This window comes from Mirounga leonina, unplaced genomic scaffold (genome assembly GCF_011800145.1).
Source record: "Mirounga leonina isolate KUSES-001 unplaced genomic scaffold, KU_Mleo_1.0 Mir_128, whole genome shotgun sequence".
Taxonomy (NCBI): domain Eukaryota; kingdom Metazoa; phylum Chordata; class Mammalia; order Carnivora; family Phocidae; genus Mirounga; species Mirounga leonina.
Window position 1 is genome coordinate 1,629,627 of NW_023270320.1, and position 6,795 is coordinate 1,636,421.

The 6,795-nt window shown below is 41.4% G+C and overlaps 1 protein-coding gene across 2 annotated transcripts in view; it reads right to left on the bottom strand.

Moving 5' to 3' along the window:
- The window catches only part of POMK (protein O-mannose kinase), a 23,218-nt gene extending 23,109 nt beyond the window's left edge, over positions 1–109 (bottom strand). The window contains exon 1 of one of the 2 annotated variants that reach the window (XM_035003911.1): positions 89–109. The gene's annotated coding sequence lies outside the window, so the exon portion shown is untranslated. The remainder of the gene's footprint in view (positions 1–88) is intronic. The other variant, XM_035003913.1, reaches the window with a different exon arrangement.
- Between the last annotated feature and the right edge of the window lie 6,686 nt (positions 110–6,795).

The following is a 6,795-nucleotide window of genomic DNA, read 5'->3' on the forward strand; positions in this document are numbered from 1 at the left end:
CCGCCGCTTCCCCGCGCCCGCCCGCCGCTTCCCCGCGCCCGCCCGCCCGCCCGCCAACTGCCGCCCACCTCCGGCCCGCCGCGCCTACCTGCGGCCCCCGGTCGGGCACGCGGCCTCCTGCGCCGGCGCGACCGGAAACCAGCCCCGGCAGGGCGAGCGCGAGGCCGCCCCCTGGCGTCCGCCTCCCGCCGCGCACCTGGAGGCCGGCGCGGGCGGGATGCCAACCCAGGTGCGCCCACCGCTCTCCTCTTCTGGCTTCTCTCCGAGCCCGTGAGGACAACGAGGTGTTCATCTATTATTGTTTTAGTCTGGACGCCAGGCTGGTGCTGGCTACGGTGGGGAGGAGCTAGAAGATCTAGACCTTTCAAAAAGCTCCCGGTCGTTGCAAAGCGGTGGTCTCCAAAGAGTAGTCCTCAGACCAGATGCCGATGCTTCACATCTCCAGGGAAATTGTTACAAGTGCAGATTCTCGGCTCCATCCCAGACCTGGAGGCAGGTGGGGTCCAGCAACTTGTGCTTTAACCAGGCCTCCGGGTGATGCTGAAGCGCCCCAAGGCCCCTGGTTTTTATTCATGATTTTGCATAGCATAGTGATATAGGAATGTATGTATCCTGTTCTAGCAGAACTGACTGTACAAAGGCTTTAGATGGGTTTCGGGGGGAAGAAAGCATCATTACCAGAACAGGTAGCATAAGGAGAAGACATTTGGAATTTGAAATGGAATGGTGGTCCAAGCTAATATCCAGTAGGATCTTACATCTCTGGGGAAGGGTGCAGTAATAAAGATTCCCCCCATTTATAGGAATTTCCTGCCTCAGAGGATCCTGTGATGCTTTAGAAGGGATGATCTCTCCAAGACAGAGAACATACAGAGAAAAGGAGAGCCAATCTGAGCTCAAGGAAACTTAGATTTCAGGATTAGAGGAAGTATAAAGAACAAGCTATGAAAGCCAGTAAGGAGAGATTTCAAGGATAGGAAGGGCTGATTCCTGGTAAGATGGAGAAAACACATGAAAACTTTTCTCTCCCACCGAACACCACTATAAAACCTGAACAGAACTCATGGCACAGGGCGCCTGGGTGGCTCAGTCGTTAAGCGTCTGCCTTCAGCTCAGGTCATGATCCCAGGGTCCTGGGATCGAGCCCCGCGTCAGGCTCCCCGCTCAGCAGCGGGAAGCCTACTTCTCCCTCTCCCACTGCCCCTGCTTGTGTTCCCTTTCTCTCTGTCAAATGAAATTTTTAAAAATCTTAAAAAAAAGAACTCATGGCACAACTATCTGGGGTCTCTGAAAAGCAAATATCTCCAGCTAGATCAAAGAAGAATGCCAGAATTGGAAGCCCCACTGACTGGTCATGACCTTATGGTCTTTCCTCTGGTACCCTTGGACCTGGCTCAATACAGCCCCAAACCTGGAAGTGAGCACTGATGGGCAGAGAGAGACCCTGGAGAAACTGTCTGGTCTGGCTCATAAAGCAGAAAAAGAAACTCTAAAAACTCAGAGACAGTGGAGAAAATTCTGGGTTTTTTTCCTTCTCTTTTTACTTCATTCCCTTGCACCCCAGCCTCCAGTCAATCCTGTGTCAGGAGCAATGGCGGGCAGCAGAAAACTGTAGGAGCCAAAACTCTGAAGCAGAGTCATCCTTTCCATTCTGTGGAGCTACAGCTCCAAGAGGGCAGAGACAAACTTCGCTGCTTTTTGTTTTTCTACTGCTGTGACACAATTGTGAGAGTGGGTAGTTGCTCACCAAGAGTGGAAAGTTTCTGGTCAGAGGACCGAAATGAGAAGCCCCAGAGAACTGGGAAGTAAAGGGAAAACAGTGCAAAGGAAGAAATTCAGGAAAGCAACCCCATAAAATTGTTTATGAACTCTAGAGCTCACCCGTGACCTGCACATCATATATCTGATTCTAATTGGCATACCAAAGACTTTGAGAACTATGCTAATGGATAGCTTTCTGCCCAGGTCCCACACTAGCCACTGGGTGATGCACTAATGAGACAGATCCAAATAGCACTGCAAAAGATTTGAAAACTGAACTGACTTTGGAACATAGCCACAGAAGGAGTGTTTGGAATGTCTGACCCATACCTAACTATAGCAAGGGTTTGTCAAAATAAGAATATTGCCATTCTCCATAGGATTTAAACAAGAATCAGAGTCTCATGACATTCAAAATGCCCAGAAATACAATAGAAAATTACTAGGCATCTATGAAGGATCCAAAAACCTCAACTTGCATGGGAAAAGACCATTGACAGTCACCAATGATGAGATGATGCAGATGTTGGGATTATCTGACAAAGACATTAAAACAGTTATACAAATGCTCAAACAATCATGAACACTCTAGAAACAGAAGTTAGAAGGTATTGGTAAGAAAATAGAACTTAAGAAGAATTAAACATTTTAGAATTGAAAAATATATAACTAAACAAACTGACTTTATAGATCCAAGGGCAGAATGGAGATGACAGAGGAGAGTCATTAAACTTAAAGACAGATTAATAGAAATCATTTAATGTGACTAACAGAAAAAGAGGGAAAAAAAATGAGCAAGACCTCAGGCACCTGTGGGGCAAGAATAAAAGGTCTAACATTCTTGTCATCAGAGTCCTACAGGAAAACAAAGTGCTAAAAAGTATTTCAAGAAACCATGGCTGAAAATGTACTGGTGAAAAAGTCAAGATTCAAGAAGCTTATTCAAGAAGCTGAACAAGAAAGATAAATCCAGACACCCATACCCAGACACATCAAAATCAAATTGCTGAAAACTAAAGACATTAAAAATTCTGAAAGCAGCCAGAAAGAAACCTATAGGCAAACAACCATTCTAATGACAGATTTCTCATCTGAAATCATGCAGGCCAGAGGAAGTGGCACATTTTTCAAGTGCTGCAAGAATTATACACCCAGAATTCTATATACAGTGAAAATTTCCTTCAGGAATGAAGATGATATTCATTCAGATATTCTCAGACTAAGAAAAAAAGAAGAAAATTGGCAACCAGAAGACTTACTCTAAAAGAATTGCTTAAAGAAATTTCTTCACACAAAAGGGAAATGATACCAGAAGAAAACTTGGAACATCAGGAATGAAAGAAGAATAAAAGAAATGGTAAATAGCTGGGTAAATATTTTTTAAGATTTATTTATAAATAATAGTAATTTTAATAATAATTTAAAATAATTTATAAATAAAAATATAAATTTTTTTAAAGATTTATTTATTTGAGGGGCACCTGGGTGGCTCAGTTGGTTGGGTGTCTGACTCCTGATTTTGGCTCAGGTCATGGTCTTGGGGTGGTGGGATTGAGCCCCATGTGGGGATTCCAGCTGGGGGGTTGGGGGTGGGGAGAGTCTGCTGGAGATTCTTTCTCTCCCTCTGCTTCTGCCCCTCCCCCCTGCTTGCACTCACTCTCTCTTGAGAGCAAGTGCATGCACACAGAGTGGGGGGAGGAGCAGAGGAAAGAACCTTCAAGCAGACTCCCCACTGAGTGAAGAGCCCCATGTGGGGCTTAATGCAGGGCTTGATGTCACCGCCCATAAGATCATGATCTGAGCCAAAACCAAGAGTCACATGCATAATCAACTGAGCCACTTTTTTTTTTTTTTGAGCTCCTAAAATATGTTTGGCAGTTGAATGCAAAAAGTATAAAATTATCTGATGGGGTTTTTAATGTAAAAAAGTGCAACATATAAGACAACGACAGCATAAATGGTAGAGGGTAAGGAAACCTATATGGTGATAAGGTTTCTAGAGTAACCACTAAAACCAAAATAAAACCAAACAAATCAGGGTGCCTGGGTGGCTCAGTCGTTGGGCGTCTGCCTTCAGCTGGGGTTGTGATCCCAGGGTCCTGGGATGGAGCCCCACGTCGGACTCCCTGCTCCACGGGAAGCCTGCTTCTCCCTTTGCCTGCCCCTTCCCCTACTTGTGTTTATGAACTGTAGAGCTCACCCGTGACCTGCACATCATAGATCTGATTCCAATTGGCGTACCAAAGACTTTGAGAACTATGCTATTATATATCTTTAAAAAAAAAAATTAAAAGCTGGTTCAGGGGCGCCTGGGTGGCTCAGTCGTTAAGCATCTGCCTTCGGCTCAGGTCATGATTTGAATAAATAAATAAATAAATAAAATAGAAAATAAATAAATAAAAAGCTGGTTCAGACCCACTGACTTGATGTAATTGCCCATTAATGGGTTACAACCCACGTTGGAAAACATTGATTTTTATAACAACTTCCAGAGGGAAATGTTCTGGACTCTCTTGTCAATTTAAAAGTTAATATTTAGGATCCAACCATAAAATTGAGTTTAAGGTCTTATTAAAGCATGTAACTAGCCAAATTTGTTCTGCTTCGTGAAACTTTCCTGGCTCCATCAGGCAGATAATCCCTTCTGCTTCTTTGTTCCCAAATAGCATTTCTTCAGTAGCCAATAAACATTTTCAAGGTACCAAAGCGCATAGCATGCTGTTGGCCTCTCTCAAAATGAGGTCCCTGGGGACAGATGTGGTGGTGTCTTAGTCTTTTCTAAATCCAGCTTTTATTAGTGTGGGTAATATCTATTGACATTTACCATATTTGAAATTTAAAAGTTTTATTAATTTATTAATAAAACAATAAACCTATTACATGTTAAGAAAAATAACATCTTTTATAAAACCTACATTTTCCAAATTAAACAGAAAAATGGCAGTTCGCATTTTTGCAGATCTTTAGTCTAACTTAATAGAAGATATCTATACTTCTACAATCTGTTGCAATATATGGTGTGTTGAAGTATATGAAGAAAATCCAGACTCATACACAAATATATAGTTGGAAAAGGAGTATTTTAATAGACTTTTCAGAAGTTGTGATACTTCTGATACTCTGATACTACACCCAAATCTGACGAGTGGTCATTTCTCAAAGGTTAGTTGCAATGTAGAATCTGCAAATTTATCTATGAACTTTTTGTGCTGATAGGTCTTACAATCTGAATGGAATGTTTATCTGTGTATGATAACATCACAGATTGGTTATTTGGAAAATATTTTCTTTCAGTTATTCAGTTCTCCCAAACTGTTGACACATTTAAACAGTATCAAAATTTTAAAAAATTATTTACTTTAATTAATACCATGTTGATTTCATTAGAAAGGTCTGTAGTAGGTATTAGGAAGCTGCCAGGCTTACCATGGTAGATTAAAAATTTCACTTGAAGGCTCAAATTTTATCACTGGCAACAAACATTCAGTTGTTTCCTATGACAACCTGAAGTGACAAACTCTCTTCATTTATTTTTGAGAAAACGTATGCCAGCCATCCAAGTATGAATAACCAGTTTATCAATTGTTCTTTCAAGTAAAAGTGGTGTTCCATGGAAAGTGACCTGTTTGGCCCCCTTCACGATTACACAAATGCTTTTCTTCAAGACAACCAAAAAGATATGCTTTATGCACAAACCCATTCAATCACACAGAGTATTGAAAAGACAGAGTATTGTGAATAAAATATATACTGACCCATCAAAGACATTCTTCAGGGAATAAATGGCAGTGAAGAGAATAGCAGCTACTAAATACCACTGCCTTGTCTTTGTGGTAAGGCACCAGCAGTTTTACCCACCATTGTTTTGCACCAACAGTGCAAATAGCAACGCAGTGAGTGTTATTAGGCAAGTAGTTTTGAGCTAGTAGACCCCTCCACGGACCACATGTTAATTAACATGCATTATGTGGGAAGGGAAGCAGATGTACTTTCATGTCCAGTGAAAGGAGTGTGCTGCCAGGTCTATGTGTCCAGTTGCCCATTAGGAGATGGTCCTCACTAGGATTAGTAGAGCCTAAAATCATTATACATTTAAATCCTAGAGCCTCCTCACCTGATTCCATACCCACTAAGCAATCTTTTGATAAATGAATTGCCACTTCAGGCAGAAAATGCCAAGTGACTAGGCTGATGTAACTGGCCTGCTTCAGTTACATTTCTCAATGTAAATTATACTTATTAAACAGTCTTGATGAGCTTTGAGTCAGCAATTCTGAATCCAATCAATTTTGGGACACTGATGAGGTAGTTTCTGAGAGTAAATGCAATTTTGTAACTTCTCTATACAGTTTTTGTTCCTAATGACACCTTTGAGATTGTCTACATAGGAATGATTTCATATGACAATTTTAAATAGAAAATCAGTTTTTTTGAGTCTAAAAACAGCAAAAACATATAAAATGTTAAAAATATTATTTCCTAAATTCTTGAGAAGCCTATTCTACTCTATATAAATTTCTTTATAGTTTGATGCTTTAAACACTGAACAAAAATTCTTTGTTGATAAGGTGAGATTATGTGCAGGTACAGAGAACTAACTTGTTCAACACTTCAACTCCATTCTAGCATGTCTTCCTGAATTGTAGAGGCCGAAAGCTATCAACTACATTTTCCAGATTCCTTTGCAGTTAAGAGTTTTAGATGACATTTAGGTTCCTTCCAATCCAATGTACTAAAGCGAGCAAGCTTTAATTTGGAGCTGCATTACGTGGGAAGGGAAGCAGATGTGCTCACATGGAATGTGGCAGAGGTGGACAGTCCTCGAGACCTAGAGTCCTAGAGTCCTAGACGACAGCCTCATTCAGCAGTTTCCTGATCACAGGACAGGCAACAGCAATTTGATGGCCCGGTTCCATAGTGTGGTTTAGGGATATATTTCTGGAAGATCGGGCAATTATTCTGTGAGCTACCTATATACCTTAATAAACCCTGTAGGTCTAAATTATCTTGAGTAGATTTTGTTGAGGTCAAGAA